Below are 22,255 nucleotides of genomic sequence, written 5' to 3'. Positions count from 1 at the left end.
ATGTTTAATGAACATCTAAAACGAAAAATACCCATAATGCTTATCAATTTCATCACTGGATTCTCTGCTTATATGTTCACTAAGACAAAATACCGAAAAGACAAAATGCAGAAGTACAGTAGAAATGCGACTACAACTTTCCGCCATAAAACCAGATTGCAGACTTACAAAGCAAATACATTCGTCCCACTGAACAGAATTATTGAGATACTAGCTTTCACTTCTCTGTTAACTATTAAATACTAATAAAATATTACGAGGATTCCGCAGTTACACTTCAGTTTAAAAGGGGTTTTGAGGTGGAAAAGTTTGAGAAACACTGCCATAGAGGAAATAGTTTACGGATGTATACACGTGAGAACCGTAATCGCGATTAGGCCGATAATCTCAAGTAGAGACTGTAGTCTACCACTGTTATTAGTTTTAGTTACAGGAATTGATGAGAAGGACATAATTTGTTTTGTGAGGGGATTGCCTATACATTAGCTTGTCCATGGCTGATCTTGCTCTATAGCTGACGAAAGGAATCCTAAAAAGGCCAATGTGTTGAACGTTGGGCAGTAGGCACATGCGGTACCCTTGACCTCCCACTCTCCCCCTCTGCGTCTCACCCCGCAAAGAAACAGCTCTGGAAGTGAGGCACGGGCAGTAAATACATACAAAACCCGACCTGGAAGTAACCAATACACTCACGGTCTTTCGCTCGGAAACCGAACGCGCCGCGCTATCACGTGAAAAAACCCCTGGCGACTTATTTACTGTGTATGGGCGAAGGCATTTTTTTCCACTCGCCGTTCTTTCTTGTGCACCAACCGTGCCGTTTCAACACACAGAGGAAAGACCGGGTATGACAGTTACTTCCGGACCGGGTTTTGTAGACCACACCAGGCCAACGACGTTACCCGCGTACACTGAACGAGCCAAGGTAAAGTTGTTTTTAAATTCATTCGTAATTGTCTTATTTTGTATTTTTACACCATATGCCTTCTATAAGGCGCGGGAAAGGTAAAGAAGAGGGGGGATTCAGTATTACAAACTGTCCCATAGATAGGACAAATAATATTCCATTGGGTCTGAGAGACCTCACCAGACTAACGCAGGCTTAGTGCCAAACAACAGAACTACACTGATATATTAGGAATTCTGTGGTTACATTTTTGCACTCCTCTAGCAGTACTGAACTTTCCACTGCGTCTATTAAATAATTAATTACATATTTATAGTTACTTTCCCCTTCAGTTCTGTTTCCTGATTTTAGTATTCTACGTAAAGGACATGGAATATTAATTAAGTCGTCTAATTTCAAGGGAGAATCCGGCACGGGAATCTTAATTCTTTTTTCGGGAATAGTTCACTAGTTCTCCTTCCCTTAGAATACTTCTCTTTTGCAGCCCTACTGAAATTTGGTTTGTGACAAGTCTGTGTAGTTTGTTCATTATTAACGTTATAAAGAAGTACAGCTACATTTTGACATGAATTTCCACGTGCTGCCGGGCAAGGGCAAGTGCTATTAATAATATTTCTTTCACCGTCAATCTATAAAAAAGTCGATTACAGAATAAAATCACGAATAAGAAAATGTGAATAATAATAATAATAATAATAATAATAATAATAATAATAATAATAATAATAATAATAATAATAATAATAATATATCACAAATTATTGAAGTATAAACTTAGGGACGCATAGAACTTACCACTTGGTAAGATGGATGAGTAACAGACATTTGCCGGAACACTTCTGCTTTTAATAAAGAAAACTCATCCCCTCTTAATTTCTTTTACATTATTCACATGCCCATTAATATAAAGATTTTTTCCTCTTAATAACCCATTCTCACTAATGTTACAACTTTTTATCGGCAGAAAGCAGCATGTAATATCTATAGTGAATGAATGAGAGCCTATAATTAATTAGGAATTGAGACACTACTCAGCGCCACAAGTACGATTTTCAAACCCTTGCACGGTGTTTTATACTAACAAGTAGATCTCTTCAGTTCGCCTGTACGTTTTCAGAATGAAACATATACTAACACATAGTATTCATTGGTAGAATTTATTGATATACCTTTTAGCTGCTAATGGTCATGGGAAATTGAGGTACAAATTCGAATTTGAACTTCAAAGACATCAATATATATTAACATATTTGCTGATTTATCAGTATTCATAGACAAAAATGCGGCAGTGGGCAAAGCAAGTCACCAACATTCATAAAGTGATCAAAATAGAACTTTGCAGTGCTCCATGAACACCTAATATAGAAAGAACCTCCACAAATATCGCAAACGTTAACTTCTGGTACCGTATGTGAAAAGCGTACTGCTTCGCACTTCAAACCATTCAATGGGATTATTAATGTATCCTGATTTATGAAATGCATATCGAATCATGTCTTTGAATCGCGGTGACTGTAATTGATTGTAGAGAAATGAATGCAGAGTGACAATGATATCGGAACAATTTTTCCTTGAAATTATTCAAACCTGCTTTACAGGGAGCTACTACCTGAAAACCAGATTTGCATAATGATATCTCTGTCATGAAGTTTTGAATGAAAATGGTCGTCCTTGATTACATAATCCGATATAGTCCTCCAATCTGTTTTGTGTTGTCTGAAAAGGAATACGTCCAACGGTTGAATCATACCGGTAGTTCCTTTTGGAATTTATCGGACTTCCACTGACTTTCCAGCCGGATTTGTTTACAGATTTCTTAAAACTGTAAGTAAGTTCCCTAAGTCAAGATATCGTATATTGAAATTGTAAACTCAGTAGGTAATATTACGCTTGCTACGAAGGGTACAACTACGCACCACACAGACAAGATTGCCATGTAAGTATTATTTAATTTAAAAATTAGTAAATTTAATCTAAGGAAACCCAATTTACTACAATTTTTTTAAATTATTTCTAGACCAATTAAGAATACCATAAAATAATAGGAACGCAATTTTAGCAACAAAATCATCCCTACGCGAAGTACAACTAGATGCTACAACCTGAAAAATAATTTGAGAACACGCATATGTTGTTTTAAAAAGGGCGATTTTAAGAAAATATTATTTTTATACAGAATGATTGCATGTACTGTATATTATATGTATATTGGTTCTAGAAAACAACTATGCCATTAATTGATTGCCAATGAAACTAACGTCTATAGGCTGTACAATTTACATAACGTCGCATGGGGAACAAAACCTCGTAACTCCACCCTGCCACTACATCTCTTGGCGAAGACTCTAACGTCTAAGTCACTCCTACAAGCATCTACAATGCAATATCAAAAACTCGTATTACCAGGGCAAGAAAATTAAACCTTCAAAAACTCGTAACTCCAGGAGGTGTTCATCAGTATTCTATCTTTATTCAACAATTAGCATTAATTTGTGACGCGAGGTTTTGCCCGGTACGACCACATTTTAGTTAATGGTTACAACGAACAAGGATGTTGAGTACTATGTGAATGTTAAATGTCGCAGAGATAGCCTACTGCAGCACAAACACCCCATAGATCTTTCATGTTGCATTTTCATTTATTAATTAATGGTAAAAGGATAGAGGTTTGTGAAACCATGTTTATTAATACACTTTGGCTTGGAGAATGTAGTGTAAGGAACTGGATGAAAAAATGCTACGAGAAACGCCCATAATCTGAAGTTTCTCCTCGTGGTTCTCATAACCAGGCAGGGCGCAACAGTGCAAAACAGTTTCTACGAAACTTAACGCAAGTGGAGTCATATTAATGTAGATCCACAACACAGGAACTATATCTTGAGACAAATTGGCAATCAAAAATTGCTCTCTTCGAAGAGTTTAAGAAATACTGTCCCCTAAAAGAGTTACAAGAAACATCAATGAAATTTTTTAATGGAATTTGAGGAAGAAAGTCTTAGCCTTTTCTCTCCAAAAAAAGATCGATGCGATCTCTGTTGTGCAAACAAGGCTGGAAACATTACACAGAAAGAATATTCACAACATATTCTTCGAAAATATCAGGCACATAAGAAGACGGAGACTGACAAGAATGGATCTACAAAAGTGTGTACTATGGATCTTCAAGTCATTTTGCTGTATCCTTTCCTGAAGGCATCCTTGTACAAGACGAAGTTGAAAGTTACAACTTTACCATGTTTGACCTTCACTCAAAAGATGGATATTTTTTCTGTGGAACGAGTCAGACGAAGGTCTTAACGCAGATGAATTTGCAAGCATTGTAGTACATTTCATAGACACGGAAATAGATCTAACTGAGAAAGAGATTATTTTGTATAATGACGGCTGTACTTATCAAGATAGAAACTCCATTTTAGCGAATGCTCTTGTGACACTTGCCATGCGCAAAAACATTACAGTGGTCCAAACGTTTCTTGGAAAGGGTGGAGTGGAGTGTAAGTCTATGCACCAACAATAGAAATAAAACTTAAGAATAGGCATATTTTCACCCCTGCTGTTTAATTTGAGGTGTGTGCCACTGTTCGGAAAAACCCCAAACCCTATGACACAGTGTATCTTGATTGCATATTCCTCAGGGCTTGTCATCGCCCTATTCGTCCTGGGAATAAATCTGGTGACCCAACTGTGACTCACCTCAAATATCGTCGCTATAATCCTAGTGCAGTAATTGACTACAAACATATTTATGATGAATGGGAACCGCTTCCAAAGAGTATGAACAACCAGAACAAAGCAGATACCTCAGTGCCAAAACTATGCAATCAACCAATCAGAGAAATTTGTACATTTACAATAACTTAAGAGTGTAATACCACGTGATTTCCATCCATTTTACAATAATTTGACTCATGTTTGTTCAGATAAATCATGTGGGCATCTTAAACACAAATGGTAGAAGTTACCTTGGTTTTGGTCTATAGTCTACTATAATTGATTGAAGTATAAAAGTTTAACAATTCAAATTAATTATTAAATGCTTTAATTTCCAGTTTTTTTGTTTCATACTTTACATATTTTTTGTCTAAATTGATGTTAAAAATTTAAATTACGGTTTATTTAACGACGCTTGTAACTGCAGAGGTTATATCAACATCGCCGGTGTGCTGGAATTTTGTCCCGCAGGAGTTCTTTTACATGCCAGTAAATCTACTGACATGAGCCTTTCGCACTGAGACACACTTAAATACCATCGACCTGGGCCGGGATCGGAACCGCAACCTCTAGCATAGAAGGCCAGCGCTATACCAACTACGGTACTGAGGCCGACCTAAATGGATGTTAGATTTTTTTTTTCATTTCATATATTATTATATGGTTTTCAATAAATATAGTGTGTAATAAACATAAGAACTGTGTTTAGAATTATTAGTAGTATAATAATTATCCCACCAATTTTACTTTCAAAACCTCGTCAGTCTATTTTTGGTTGGGAAGTGAAGAAAAAAAACACGTAACTCCATTTACGGCTCAAAATGAGACAGTAATATAAAATCAGATACCTCATCATCAAGAGGAATGATTTTATTGCAACATAGCAGTGTTTCGTTGTGGAAGCCTAAAAACCTGTTTATCTAGATAGTTTTTTGCTTCTCCTGTAAAATTTTTATTTTTGGAGTTACGAGGTTTTGTTCGCCATGCGACGATAATAGTAAAAATTGATAGTCACCTTACATGAGTGAAGCATATATGCAAAAAATTAACAAAAAGATGTCATCTGGTCTGTATTTAATGAAAAGGATGCAAAATCTAAAAGACACAAATTTACTTAGAATCATCTACTGTGGAGTAATCCATTTCCACATGTACTATGGAATTACGGTTTAGAAAAACTGTGCAACAATTTGCTATAAAAGAGTTTTCATGTTGCAGAAGAGAGCAATAAGATATAAGCTTATAGTGGGACTGAGAGAAACCGATTCATGTAGAGTAGCCTGTAAGTGTCTCTATACTCCCTGCATATATTTGAAACAATAATGTATATAAACGCAAGAAAAATAATATACCAGTGTCAAACAATCAAATCCACACTTACAATAATAAAACAACAAAAAATTATCATATAACAATGCAGAATCTGAAACTTTTTACAACTGAACCATCAAATGCAGGATGCCAATATTTTAACAAACTTCCAGAAAATATAAAGAGTATGAATTCTCAAAATATATTTAAATACAAATTAAAAACATACCTAATCAATGAACATTATTATTCAATAGAAGCATTTTTGTAAAAATAAATAAAGTACTTTTGTCTGGGTTAATTATATTATGTTTTATATTCTTCATTCCTTGTTTATATGGTTCATTATCGCACTATATCTTGAGAAATAGGATAGGAGCTTTTTATATAGTAATAAAAATGCATACTGGTACCATAATAAAGATGTTTATGCTCGACCATGCCGAAATGTAGTAATTATACACCTGGTAGCAGCTCTTTAATGTACCTCATTAAAGTATACCTATTCATTAAAGTTCAGGTGTTCCACCAATCAGAAAACACCATTGTAGCAATATGAAAGCGCAAGTATCGATTATTCTCGGATATGCAATCGAAAGACAACTAGCGAAACGTCACGGAGGCTGGAAATCCAATACTGTCGCAGAAGGTTATGTTCTATTACTATTATAATTAGCGTTAATTGTAAATAATATTCAAATAAATTCAATTTGTCATCTCGTTTTTCAATGTCTAAAACAATTTCAAGGTTATATCAAGACTAATGTTCATTTTATTCTCTAGATTATATCAAGGTAAATGACATTTGTTCCTCGGAAAAAATCAATATGCCTACTTTCGCGTCCGCGCACATCTCACAATTTACGAGATATTCCACTAGGTCAGTTCCGCTCCCTAGTCAGATAAGGATAACATGAATACTTATGAATAATTTCAAGTTATAAATATGGTCGAGCATAAAAAGTCGTATGAAACTAGCCTATAATGGTAATTAAGACGCTCGTATGAAAATTATGAAGCGAGCGCAAGCGAGTTTCATAAACATGCTCGCGTCTTAATTACTACCATTATAAGCTCGTTCCATAATGTACTATTAGTTAATGTAACATTGTAATGGTTTAGTATATAATTTATGTACAGTAACTATATTGTATACAGGATTTTAAGTAATTTACATCTAATGCATATTGCAATATTGTGCTTCATTATTTATATGTTCTGTATCAATTGTATGTACTTAATCTACAGGAAGAAATAAGTAAGTAAATACATAAATAAATAAATAAATAAATAAATAAATAAATAAATAAATAAATAAATAAATAAATAAAAATAAGTCACAAAGTTGTATGCAAAATGAAACATTCATCTCACCATAACTCAAAATAGACATTTTAGACTTACTTCCTACTGGCTTCTGAAGTAAGAGGTGTTGTTTCTCTGAATCGATTGAGGTAAGAGGGCAGGAGGTCTGTGCTTTGGGTATAATGGTGTGGACGGGGGGAAAATTTACTTTCACTCTTCTTAGCATCCTACAATACTGAGAAAGAGTATCTTGTGTGTAAATATAATTTTATTACACTCTGCTTGTACCCAGCTATCTTTGCTTACAATTACGCTGCATGTGTCACTCAATCCAACGACTGAATTGCATGAAGTTACAACTTTTTGCCAGAGTAATTTTGTCACGCGACATTTCGTCACAAAAGCCTTTAACCACACACGTAATTAGGTCACAAGTCTCTTTGGTCACGTAAGTTACTCAATTTAGTCACAAGCAACATATAGTTACATAATGAACTAAGATTTAGATTTTCAATGCACTTTATTACTTTTAAAAAGGAATTTTACCAAATATTGCCGGCTACAGCATGTCCCAATGCACGTAGGTATTCCAAGATTTTGTTATTGTTTTGGTATTCCTTATATCAAGAAACAATCCTCTTAATTTTACGATCAGTTTGTTCCAAATGCTGTATCTATCTTGTGATTTCCGCGTCATTATTCTGTAACTTCTGAAGGAATTCGCTGAATGAAGGATATGGCTTCTCATTAGCAAGTTTAGCATGTAATACCATCCTTCTACTGGATTCGTTGTTCGTGGGAGACCCGCAACAATTCGTTGGTAGCAGTCCCAAGTTGGTATTGGGAACAATAACCTCTGGAAACCTCTGCGTCTGCGTCGCCTTCCAATGTAGTTGTCCTCCATATGTGAAGAATTGGTGCTAGGAAGTCATCCTAAGACTGTTTAAGTTCATCGAAGGCCTCAATCACTTTTTGATCATTGTTGTAATCAGGTACAAAAGATAGCAAAACTTAACTGAATGAAACTGGTTCCGAACTTCCACATTGCCTTCTTTAACATTCTCCGTCTAAAGTCCCAAGATTTGCAGTTTACGCCAGAAAATTTGTCCTAGATGGAATAAACAACCCATTATTTGACAATCTGGAAATACTTGCCGGACGGCATTCATAGCAGCTATCTCATAATCTGTGGACATATGTGTAGGGGACAAACACCTCCTCATTGTTCAGACTCATCAAGTAGAGCTTGGATCAGTTCATTATAAGCTTCTTCGGTTTTGACTTTCATTGAAGCTAGAACCAGCGGAAACCCATTCATCACGAATATTTGCGTGAATGCCATAAAAATGACACAATTTTGGGAGTAGATTTGAAGGTTCCATCGCAAATCCAGTATGGACAAAGACTCAGCTTTATTTAGTTATCTCTCTTTGCAAAGACTATCAGTTTAGTTTCTACGTTAAATTTAAGCAGCCAATCATTACCATCTTTATCTACTTTGAATCCATCGGGGATATCCATTAAGTCTCTCAAGGTTCTTGGGTTTGGAGGCAGAATCCTTCTCATACTCTCTGCACAGACCTTCCAATAGCATCGGTTTTAGGAAACTTCAGGAATGGTAGCATCATCACATTGTCCATGTTTATGTTCTGTTTTATATGACAAAAGTCTATAGTGTGACGAAGTGACGCGGGACGAAAGTCTAAAGCAGGCATGCCAATACCCTGCACACTGTGCAGTCGCGCACATTGTGCAATAGTCTCTGTGCGATGTACACTTTCTATTCCCCTACCTGGAGGGAGTGAATCGCCTTGGAGGGGAGCGCGACAGGGCTATACAGTACCTGCAGCAGCATATCAGTTTTTGTTTAAGTAACAGTTTCAGTACGGGTGCTGATTTAGCTATGTTTGTGAATGAGTTATGATAAATAAAGTGAGGAGTTCACAGTTCAACAATAATTATTTTAAAATGAAAGGCTTTCATCAGTCCATGTCGATGTAACAGTCTTATGACAGTTTAGATCAGATTAGTAAAGTTCTCAAAATATGATATTCGCCAACGCTTATTTCTTAATCAGTACTCTCACGGTAAAATGAACTTGACAATGGCGTTGTTTTGGAGTCTGTACTAACACAGCCATCAAAGGTTAGACGACTTACGACTTTCATTTCATAAGCTGATAAGCGATGAGAATATAGTGAGGAATACATGTGAGGTTCGTGAGGAGGTAAGGAGCGAAGAAACGAACTATTTGCAAGGCGGAAAAATTTTCTGGAAAATTATATAATGGCAAATTTTCCATCTCACGTCACTATATTATATTAATTTACTTACATTAATAAATCTTTAAACCTGACATAGAGAGAATATCGTCGCTTCACAGCTTGTGAACTACACTTTTAACTTCTTTCAGTAGCGCTCCCAACTTGTCAATACTTGCTCTCGAAGTTTTCCAAATAAACTATATGTAAATTTAAATTCTAAGCTTAATTTATATTATTTATTAATATTAATGTTAATTTATATTGACATACAGCAAGGAAATGTTTTCAGTGTAAAAACTTCACGATGTCCTACTGCATGTAATTAATTGGGAGTGTAATATTTTCTTCAACATTTGTGTACCAATGGTCCCTGGTAGAGGGGCAGAGAAGGCCTGACGGCCTTATCTCTACCAGGTTAAATAAAAAAATCTAATCTAATCTAATCTAATCTAATCTAATCTAATCTAATCTAATCTAATCTAATCTAATCTAATCTAATCTAATCTAATCTAATCTAATCTAAATAATAATGCTTGACGAACAATGAAAGAGTAGGGTCTATTAATTTAAAATAATTAGTACCTTTACGTAAAACGAAATACTTGTTCGTTTTTTGTTGTTTCGAAATTGCTGAAATATTTTTTTTCTCCAAATACTATATAAAAATCATATTACTGAATTATGCTTTACGAACCACTACTTTGTAAAATATAACTGAATAATCCTAAAGTTTCTTGTATTACAATTGTCAAATATAGACACTGATAGGCTAATAACCGTGCTTTTTTTCCTTCTGCTGAATGTGTTTATAATGTCCAAATGCCTATTTAATCTAACCCTAGAAGCTCAGAATAGATTATTATACACCCCTCCAGCTAAGAACTGGTAAGAGCAACGCTCGAATGATGCAGTCTGCACAGACCGGCGATCCGCGCACATAACTGCACATTCTGTGTCTAATTTCTGGCATGCCTGGTCTAAAGTGTGACGAAGTGTCACGTACCAAATTGCTGTTACCAAATGTCGGTACACGGAATTGAATTGATTTCGGAAGGGATGGCACTACCATTCAGCACTGCAATCTTTCAAGATCTATTGCGCTAACCCTCAAGCTAGGCGCATTGTAAACCCAGGCAGGCTGATCACATTAAGGTTCGCTTCGTACCCAGGTTTCGAGCAAGCAACCTTTTTCAGTGAAAAATCCTAGGCCAGACCCGGACTCGAACCCGGTTCACCTGCGTGAGAGCCTCAAGGTCTGACCACTCAGCCACTGCAGGGTACTAACCCAACGCGTACTCCCAAACAACAGACTGCCACCACATATAGTGATAGATCCAGGGACCCGCGAACTCTCATAAAACCAAGCTAAGCCAAGATCAAAGAATACTTATTTTCATCAGTGTTGCCAACACAGAAATTGTATCCCCTGGAAATCCGTCAGAATCCGTCAAAAAATAATAAAACAAGATCCACTTACAAATAAAATGCAAATTTTAACATTTACTAATCTTGATTAAAATAATAATTCGTCAATCTCCGACTTGATTACGAGAAAATCTGAAACAGGGGATCGGTACGGAACAGACAGGGCTGTTCAAATAAAAAGTAAAATCTCCCAAAAATTAAACAAGTGAAAATGACAGCAGCTAAAAATGTCAAAAAACGATATAAATCGTAATTTCCACCAGAAAACCCGTCACCCGTCAAATCCACTCTTTTTCCGTCCGCTACGTTGAAATTCCGTCAGTTTTGACGGCATTTCCGTCCTGTTGGCAACACTGCTTTTTATACACAAGCGCTCTCGACATGCTTCCCATTAACCTTGGCATAGCCACTGTCATGTAGAGTGTAGGTAGACCGATACGTAGAGACTGCGCGATGTGGAATGAATACGACACCGGATTTCCGTTTTAGATAACACAATACTATAACTATTATATAAACTTATATGCCTAATAATTTCCGTTACATATAAGCATATGGTGGTATAGGTCTCGCAATCACAGATTACCGACGGAAGGAATGCGAATCAAACACTGCGATAAGGAAGAGCAGGCGAGAGGAAAGGTTACTAGATAATTTGAATGATATTCAAGAGTACAGTCGGAAGAGAAATGACATCGATAGAATCAGTCTTGCGTTGTGATAGTTACATTACGACTTTAGTTCGTTCCATTGCATGTGAATGCGTGTCTTGTATCGCACGGTATTATTATTTCATTCGTAAACATAGGGTTGCGCGTTTAATCAGTTTCGAATTTTTCCCTTGCTACGTTCTTTATTTCCACAGCGATGTTCTCATTCGTTCATCTTCTTAGAAGAGACAGTACTTCCATCGGCTCGCACATCTCTCCTCCCTCGGTGTGCCTACATACACACGTCAAAACAGACAGCAACGCCACCATTGGTTTTCGGTATTCGTTTCTTGCGCGAGCTTTTTTTTATGGGTTACGAGATTACTTGCCATACCACAATATCATCCAATCTTCTCATCGAAAGGTTTTCCCCAACCGTAATGTGAATATAAGGTAATCTATGGCGAATCCTCGGCCCTATCTCGCCAAATATCATCTCGCTATCACCAATCTCATCGACGCTAAATAACCTAGTCGTTGATACAGCGTCGTTAAATAACCAACTAAAATAAAAAAATTATTATCGAATGCAACATTTAACTTAAAAGAGTGACTCTACATTTAGCAATACGATACGTTCGCGTCGTGTGTGTGTGTGTGTGTGTGTGTGTATAACATACAACAGGTATGTGAAACTGCTTTACAATAATTTTTTTCAAGAGTTGGCTAAGATGGAGCATTCTTTCAATAGCATTCCGCCACCACTAATACTGCGAACGTTTCCCTGCAGTAAATTAAGTAAATGTTCAAGACAGAGTCATTAGTGTTAATTTGCAGCCATCTCGATCCCCCGACATGATCCTCTGTGATTTTATCTTTGGATTCATTGAAAGATGAAGTGTACAAGGCAAACCCACGCAAACTACTCCTATTTCTAGACGGAAACTTGAGTGATGGAGAACATTGTTAAGTAGGTACCAAAAATGTATAGAAAAGTACGACAGCCAGTTTCAACATGTTCTTGGTAAAAATTTAATATATAATATAACACCAGCGTAAATTTAGTGCCCCGCGTGGCCTATAGATTTACCATTGCTACGTGTACAAAACCGCCGAGCACTATGTATTAACTGTAATGTCCCTGCTTAGATATAAAAAGAATACAGACATGCGAGACAAAATTAAATGCTTAACGCACAGTAAAAAAAATACAAGTATGAATACGATTGTCTCCACTTGTATCCACAGATGACAGAGTGTACGAAATTGTTCTTCATTGTAGGCCTGTCTACGAGATATTGAAGAGCCGAAGAGAGTTTGAGGGAAGAGAAATATTCAAGTTTATAGAGCAATTAAACAGTAATAATAATAATAATAATAATAATAATAATAATAATAATAATAATAATAATAACACTTTCTAGGAGTAGTTCAAGTTACACGACAGATTCTCACTGGGCAGTTATACGGGTACATTGCCAAGAAAATTCTGTTGCCTTTGAGATGAACAAAGTGGCTGTAGAATAGATTTCCTCCTGGTAAATCTAATTCCTTACAATTCTCCTTCCAGTATTTTTTCTCCCGTTATTATGACTACTTCAACGGCTTTAATCAGTATATTATGTAACTAAAAGTGGCGTTACTAAAGTATAGGATATGAAAGACTTTAATATATTTCTAACAAAATTAACGCAGTGAATGTTCATACAAAATAAAAAAACAGATAAATAATTATTATATGATTTATTGTAATCTGGAGAACATACTGAATAGACAAATCAACACCACATCATAGATATATATATTGGTGTATGTTTACAAACTTAAACGTTTAATAATACTTTCACACTTGTAAAATCAAGGTATTATGGTCTTTTGTTTTAATATTCTTTATAATTACCTCGTTTCTTGAATTTTAAGATGAAGTTTTAACATAATTATTACGTTCATATAATGCATCAATTTCTTACGCTACCTGATGATGCCTGAAAAGGCGAAAGTATTTGTAGCTTCTACATGTGATGACTTGCATATTGAGTGATTGACAGGAAAATGACAGTCAAATGAAGGCTTTCTGCATAATTATTTGCTCATTTATTGTAGTTAAATACTGCACAGTATTTGCTTTAACATTCCATCGTCGAGGTAGGTTTAAATTAGCTCCCCAGCTCTTTTCATAATCAAAAAATATGTCGATCAGATATTCATTCATGTGAATAATGCATTTATGATAAATGGCTTTATTATTAGAGACTAGGTTAAGTTTAATTCCGGAATGAGGAAATAATCGGGGAAGAACAATATTGTGTTATTCCCACATGGTGCATGAAACCATTTAAATACTGCGACGGCAGATGCCTTGTGCAGTGTGTGGTTGTCTCCAGAACATCTCACAACTCCAAAGCTGTAACAGGTAAGGAGAATTTTGGCGATTGTTTATGCTTACATATTATACCACCATAATATAACTGAATGTGAAGAACACTAAATTTAATATAATTAAATATGAGCTGGGAAAATAATTATTTACATTCACCTTTCCTATAAACTATGAACTTATTCACAGACAATAGTTATTATAAATTTATATATTATTCATATCAATTAGCCAATAGCGATTAGCCTATAGGCCTATTAGGTTAGCAGAAGAGTACTATAATAATATAAAATATTTGTGACAATAATAATTACAAAACTGATAGTAAATACTTTACAATATAGCCCACAGGCAAATTTTAAGTTTATAAATTAAATGGATAAAATGAACTGTTATTCAACTTCGTAGTTCTAATGCATCTGAATATTGGGAAAAGAGATAATTTCTGTTGTAGAAGAGTTTGTGACTTTCATGTCTTTCAAAAGAACTTTCCCCACGAAATATTTACAGGTTATATCACCTTAAGGACCTTAGATTTTTTATTTGGTTATTTAAGGACGCTATATCAACTACGAGGTTATTTAGCGTCGATGAAGTTGGTGATGGCGAGATAAGACCGAGGATCCACCATAGATTACCTAACATTTGCCTTACGGTTAGGGAAGATCTCGGAAAAAACCCAACCATATAATCACTACAAGCGGGAATCGAACCCGCGCCCGAGCGCAACCCCAGATCGGCAGGCAAGCACCTTAGTCGACTGAGCTACGCCAGGAGCTTCGGTAAAATACGGATTTTTTTTTTATTTTAGTAGGTTATTTTATGACGCTTTATCAACATCTTAGGTTATTTAGCATCTGAATGAAATGAAGGTGATAATGGCGGTGAAATGAGTCCGGTGTCCAGCACCGAAAGTTACCCAGCATTTACTCATAGGCCTATTGGGTTGAGGGAAAATCCCGGGAAAACCTCAACCAAGTAACTTTCCCCGACCAGAAATCGAACCCGGACCACCTGGTTTCGCGGCCAGACGCGCTAACCGTTACTCCACAGATGTGGACAAAAATATGGAATCAAGATCTTAACTTTTGGAGTATAAACCATGACATTTGAAATAGTAACAATTTTTGTCATAACTCTTCCTGAAGTCATGGGGCAGAAATCTACACGATCATAGTGATATGTATCCCTTGGATACTTTCTAGCTTAGGCGAATCAGTTGTAACAGAATTCCAGTTACAGATGCATATTCAAGTTTCGATCATATTAATGCAAAGTATTAAGAGTATACATCAGAAAGAGAGAGACCGTATTAGACCCAACATTCTGATTGGATAATTATATATGAAATCTACAGTCTTGTGAAATTAAAGTTTACTGTCACAAAATACTTCAAGGCCATTGTTAGTTTGATTATTATTGAGATATAGTTAAATTTAAGAGTAGTAGTCCTTCTTTAAGAATGTTACAGCATTAATCCTAGAAACATTAACTTTCATGTCACTGTCATCAGTTTATTTCGTGAATATTATGTTGAAGAGATTGCAATCAACAGTATTTCTCTAATACAAAAATATGTCCTAATATTGAGCTCTGTGACACTCCGCAGTTCACATGGAGAGATTGTTAAATAGACGTATACAAGATTGTCTGCCACTTAGGTAGTTTTTAAACAGTTTACGTAATTTGCAGATACACCCATGCTTCCCAACTATGAACTTCCCAACTATGAACCAGTCTCATTCTTGTTCTCACAAAATTTAACGAAGTTCTATGTAATTTTCTTGTCCCACATCGTAGCATCGTGGTCTAATTTTCTTGTCCTACGCCGTAGCATCGTGATCTAAGACATAATACGTAGGACTCGTCTTACGAAACGAACGTTGTTTCGAGTTCTCGCGGGGGTACAAATTCTCGCATGAAATTTCGGCCAGTGCCCGTCCAGTATATTGATGAATCTGGGGTGCTACGATTCCGCGAACCAGCTATAACGTCTTGGAGAATCATCAATGCCTCCTTACTTGTTGGATGATCGTTCACCTCTGCCAAGACATGTGGGCTATTATTATTATTATTATTATTATTATTATTATTATTATTATTATTATTATTAAAGTAAGGATACTCGCAAGTATAAAGGGACAGCACGTTCTCAAAGTAAAGCAACTCAGTGAAGTGTCGAGAGGCAGGACTCCAAGTAAGACAAATCGTAAAGTAATTGAAATGTATTCTTGTTTAGAACTTTTTTCTTATTTCTAATAGCATGTTTACATGATAGCATCATTAGCCTAAGCAACCTTGAAAAAAAACAGATTAACACGAATTCATATAATATTACAAATAAAATTACTACACACAATAATTGTCTGTGACAATTCACTGAGGATATGAGTCACTCATCATTTTTATTCTCGCTTCCAAGTTGCGATCCATTCTGTTTAGTTTAGATCCTTTTACCCCGTTCTATCTTTTTAGAAATTTTGACACTGCACATTTACAAATAACTGGGCTTTCTGATCATATAATCAGCATGACGAAGATCGGCGCATGACAGTAAAGAGTAAGTGTAACAATTAACATAGCTTTTCGATGGAAAGGAGGTACATTTCTATCTCCTTGTCGGAAATGGAACCCGGGCCAGATAAATTTGCACTGAAGAAATTACCACTTGAGCCACACCGGAACAACAACATCAGAAAATAATTTAGTTAATAGAATTCTTCTTTGTCTGCCGCGGTGTCTCTGAGATAGTATATGTGCTGCCCACTGAAGGGGACCGTATCAAAGCCTAGTATAGGTCTCTGCATAGATTTCGATATAGGCCTACGAGTCACAGTAAATACTGAGAAATGCGTACTGGATTAAGGGCTCTGTTATGAAATCCTTCCTTCATGTCCGCGTCATGGTTCCTGGTTGTTGCACTCCATATAGGAATATGGGTGCGACTTACTGAGGAAGGTGACGAGTTTCCGGCGTCCAATCCGGAAACTTTAATTAAGGAAGAAAATCTTAACAGGAAAGTAAGATAAGATAAAATAAGATAAGAATTACAAAAGAAATCAAAGATTTCATCTACATTTATAATGGAGTGAAGAAAAGTCAACGAGCTAAAGCCGGAGTTCTATATTTATAAATAAAACGTTTATGAAGGCCGATTACTAGCTGGCAACGCATTGATGAGATAATTATTTTGGTAAACATGACTATCTATGTGTAGCACAACTACAGTAATAATTACTGTTTATACAACACACGATGATGGTAAGATCCTTATTTTCATGCAGAGGGAAGCTTCCCGCTGAAATTTCAAACGGTTTGACCATCTCCACTTCCAGGCGGGCTACTGTATAGAACTATTCAGAACTAAATTGTCAAAAACAAATTCAAGTAAAGGAACACATTAACTCAAAATTCAGATATACATTAAAAATAATTTATTCTAAAAATATTATAGGTTTTCTTAATTCCCTTATTTTTCCCATTGTTCTTAAAAATTAGTTACGAAGAGCAACATGTCGCCAAATTCCGTTAAATATTTCTTATTGTCCTCGTTTCTTCTGTACTGGAATCAAGTAGCATTTTCCGATTGGAGAACGTAAAATTTTAATTTGTAGCGTTTCATATTTTGCGAGCTTCCATCAAACTATATTCTAAATTGACAAGCAAACAATCTGATGAGGGCAGATAAAAAAGGTACTTGTTTTCTTACTCCATATTAATAATACCAAAACAAGTGCATGCACAAATTTTGGCCACTCGAACGCAATTGCGAGGGCCGTAAAAATAAGTTTCCCTGAAAGAAAGAAAACACAATTTCAATGAGAAAAAAAAATATTGGAGCAGATACAACAACTTTTGAGCTATTTTTAAACATATTCTCCACTGAAGTTGAGACATTTGTCATACCACGGGATCGACAGAGAAGTGCAGATGGCTGTCACACGTTGGTTCCGATCCCAGGCAGTAAGACACAGGACTATGAAAGTTGATCCCACCGTATGACAAATTTCTCAATTCCGGTGGGGAATTTGTTAAAACTATCTCAACAATTGCTCTATATGTTTCAATAAATCTTTCCATTGAATTGTTTTTTTTTCTGTAAACGGCTCCAGGGAAACTTATTTTTTTTGCAATCCTGGTAATTGCGTTCGCGTGGCCAAAATTTGTGTAAGCACTTTTTTGGCTTTGTTAACATGTTGGAAGAAAAAATAACTTTTTTATCTGCCTCCATCAGAATGATTGCTTGTCAGTATAAGGTCTTCTTTATATAAAACAAGTACTGTCTGAATTAAAGCTTTCTGATTAAATGTGTCCAGTATTGTAGCAGAATGAATGAATGAATGAATGAATGAATGAATGAATGAATGAATGAATGAATGAATGAATGAATGAATGAATTGAAATAATGAGTAAGGCCCTTTCGGTCCCGTGCATGTAGACTACTTAACTAGTCCACCGCTGTGAAGCAACTTTTAGCACGTCTAACCGTGAAACGAGCGGGTCCGGGTTCAAATTCTGGTTGGGATAAGTTATCTGGTTATGCTTTTTTCCGGAATTGCTGGGTAACTTTCGGTGTTGGAACTCGGACTTATTTCGCCATCATTAATTCACATATCATCATCATCATCCTCATCCATAGAATAGACCGGGCTAAGTTCACGGTGTGACGTGCTGTACTTGTATAAGAGCGCGGCCGTTCGGCTGTCCAATCATTCACAGAATAGGAGTGGTAAGCACAATAAGCCTCAGGCTGCAGTGTGACTCTTCGATCCCTTCCTCCGTACAAGAGAAAAGAAGGTCACTTAAATGGGCCCATTGTGCCCGAGATAACTGAAAAAATTATCCAAGTCCCAAAGCCTTCTTGAAGGCCAGGGTTGTAAGAAGATAGTCGCGAATACTTTTTTTTTTATGGCTTTTAAGCTTTAGTCCCGATTCATTTTCTTTCATGTAACTAAATACTGCAATTTTAACACACCCGTCGCTTTAAATGTTCTCTCCAAAACATGATTAATGGAAATTGCCTTCAATTCCTTTCCTTGCTATATTCGCTCTGGGAAAACATATAAACATGACACACGACTTCCTTGGTATCAGAGTGTATGTAATGTCCTCTAGCACCTATTGAATAGAACGTAATTATTAAGCACAGCAACACCAGCACACCCATTACAATACCCATAATCTTGAATGCAAAGTAGTACCTACATTACATGTTAAAAACTGAACTTAACTAGGTAAACTGAGGGAAGATAAGAACATTGACGTGTTGTAGAAACATCCAGTGAAACATGTATGCGGTAATAAGTAGCACACCCCAACCCTTCTTGTTACTGATTGGCAAGGTTCTCTCTAGTGTTTAAACAAAACGGCTGAAATTTTATTCCGTATAAAAAAATAGTAGCCTATAGCATCGAACAGTCATGTAATAACTATTGCCAGTCATAAACGAAGAACGAGCAAATCCACGACGATAAGAAATTTTACTGGAAGATTTTAACGCTAGACAAGTTGAAAAATTGGAAGCTCAATTGATGCCCAATTTGGAAATATACCGTACAATGATAGTGGACGAAGGCTAATTGAACGATGTGAAGAACTATCACTTCAATTAATAAATTGGTCCTATCAACATAAAATAGTCACAAGAACACCTGGCATCAGGACACTAGATCTTGACTACGCAACATAATAATCAACAGTCTTACAAATTACACTTCAAGATGTGCAAGCCTGTGATATTATTAGTAGTTCTTGTCTCTTATTGCATAATAAAACCTTAGCTTGTGCCCACGAACGTAAGACAACAAAAAATTTCCCGGACGTGAGTTTACAGCTTTTCAAAGCCATAAACTGTTCATTACCGTGAGATTATAGTCTTAACCAAAAGTTTACAACCACTGTGTAAACATAACATTACTATTCACAAATTGAAAAAAAAAAACACACAGGCCTATATAGCATATGTATAAACTGTATATATGCAGATATAGGCTACATACATGAGTGGGTCCACGGTTAGCGCGTCTGGCCGCGAAACCAGGTGGCCCAGGTTCGATTCCCGGTCGGGGCAAGTTACCCGGTTGAGGTTTTTTTCCGGGGTTTTCCCTCAACTCAATATGAGCAAATGCTGGGCAACTTTCGGTACTGGACCCCGGAATCATTTCACTGGCATTATCACCTTCATCTCATTCAGACGCTAAATAACCTAAGCTGTTGATAAAGCGTCGTAAAATAACCTAGTAAAATAAAAAAAAAAATACATGAGTGTACTTTTAGTCAAATTGCGCTATCAGAAATGTTCAAGCACATTCTGGTCTTTTGCGACATAGTCTTCCTATTATAGATAGATTTTTGCGCACATCGGAATTGTAGTTCAAGTGAGACATCTAAATTCTCGCAATTTCGTCGATTTTGATTCTTCTTATCTTAAGTCAGTGGTATTCCATTTTGATAGGCTAACCAGGGCAGCAACTAGGGTTAATTTTCCTCAGAAAACTCCAAAATTCTTCAAGATTTGTAATAATGTGAATTATGAAATTTATGTCTGTTACTTGGCGAGTAATGCGAGGGTCGTGCTTTTCGAAGCTAAATACCGGCTCTATCGCAAGGGGAAGTAAGAACAGGGAACCTATTATTGTATCCGCTACTGTCAACTGTTGGTCTCCCGAACGCACATTAAGCGTTGTCTTGTTGGTAAAAAAAAGCACACATTGCGAAATTTCTTTTCTGAAGGCAATGTCTCTTTGCGTTAGATATTCTTTTCATATGACTACTTTACTGTACTTCACTATTCTCTCATTAAATCTGTCATCTCGAAAGAAATTCACTGTACGATGGCCAATTCTCATATTAATAATCATAATATACGGTGAGAAAACGGAAGAGAAACTTCAGTGATAAATGGTAAAGAATAGCGGAAAGCCGCGAAGATCTCAAATCAGCTGGGATGGCTAACTGGAAATTGTATTTGTTAATGAACTTGTTTCAAAGAACCTTTCCTTGCATGGAATTATTTGTGAATAATAATAATAATAATAATAATAATAATAATAATAATAATATTACTCGACCGAGGCCAGTGGAGTCCTGCAGCCCGGAGCGCCACTAGTAGGGGCTACTTCTCCTGCGCTCGTATAGCGACATCGCGATAGTTCACATGACGCCCCCATCTCCACTCGTCTCGATCGAGTTATAACAATGAACACCTGTTTATTCAGATACGAATTTATTTTTCTCTAATAAATCTAGCAAATCACATTACAAAGATATAAACGAATACAAAATCTTGTACACTTTTCTTTTAGTATGCAAATCATAAGAATTTTTCAATAAAAAATTCATCTTTATCCGTCTTTCATCACATCATCATCATCTGTTTTTTTTAGTAGGTTATTTTACGACGCTTTATCAACAGCTTAGGTTATTTAGCGTCTGAATGAGATGAAGGTGATAATGCCGGTGAAATGAGTCCGGGGTCCAACACCGTAAGTCTGTTTTTTTTTTTTTTCTCCCCGGTCTTGCTCCGATGTAGTGTCGGCTGCGAGCCGTTACCACATTTGGATCATGTGTTATGTAGTCATTATTTGTTGGTGATAGTGCTGTATATCGTGGGTTCTCCCCTAGTCTCATCTGGCCTCATGGTAGCTCATGAAACCGGGGAAAATTAAAAGGATTCTGTAGGCCAGCGGTTCCCAAAGTGGGGGTCGTGTAAAGAGCTAAGGAGAGTCGTGCGATGATTCACAAAATAAAACAAAAACACCTTTTTGACATACATATCTTATTTTGTACAGTATTTAGAAACATAAACAACGTTGAACATAAAAAATAAAAAATCTTTTAGTAACTACAAAGTAGAAAAAATAATTATTGTAATAAGTGTCCCTGTTTTTCAGAAAGTATCCTCTCATATCTGGACCAAGTATTCGATACACATACACAGTCATATTTTCAAGTTCGAGATTTCTCGCTTTTGTATTGATGGCAATCATGGAGTAGAAACTTATTGTGCATGAATACGAGGTTGCAAATACTATAAAAAATTTAAGAGAGTTTTTTGCAAACTCGACGTTTTTCCTCTTGATGCTTTGCAAAAGAAGATTAGTTTCAACATCTCATCAGTAGGTAGTCTACATATTTCAATTAGTTCTTTCCTTAATACATTTTTTTTTTAAATTTCAGTATCCATCTGTGACTGTCGTAATTATTTTGAGTTTCTTCCGGAAAATAGGCTACTCAAAAAGGTGTTGTTTAAAATCGTACTTCGGATAACATCAACTGGTTTCGAGCAAAATTAAAGGTAATGCGA

The 22,255-nt window shown here is 36.1% G+C and overlaps 1 protein-coding gene across 2 annotated transcripts in view; it reads left to right on the top strand.

The window, feature by feature from the left end:
- The first annotated feature begins 903 nt into the window (after positions 1-903).
- Positions 904-22,255, top strand: part of LOC138701110 (beta-1,3-glucan-binding protein-like) — a 36,791-nt gene continuing 15,439 nt past the window's right edge. The window contains exon 1 of one of the 2 annotated variants that reach the window (XM_069827715.1): positions 904-925. The gene's annotated coding sequence lies outside the window, so the exon portion shown is untranslated. Of the gene's footprint in view, positions 926-13,907; positions 13,987-22,255 lie in introns of those variants that run through there. The other variant, XM_069827707.1, reaches the window with a different exon arrangement.

Source organism: Periplaneta americana, chromosome 1 (genome assembly GCF_040183065.1).
Source record: "Periplaneta americana isolate PAMFEO1 chromosome 1, P.americana_PAMFEO1_priV1, whole genome shotgun sequence".
Classification (NCBI taxonomy): Eukaryota; Metazoa; Arthropoda; class Insecta; order Blattodea; family Blattidae; genus Periplaneta; species Periplaneta americana.
The sequence above is the reverse complement of the archived record's forward strand: the minus strand, read 5'-3'. Positions and strand labels throughout refer to the sequence as shown.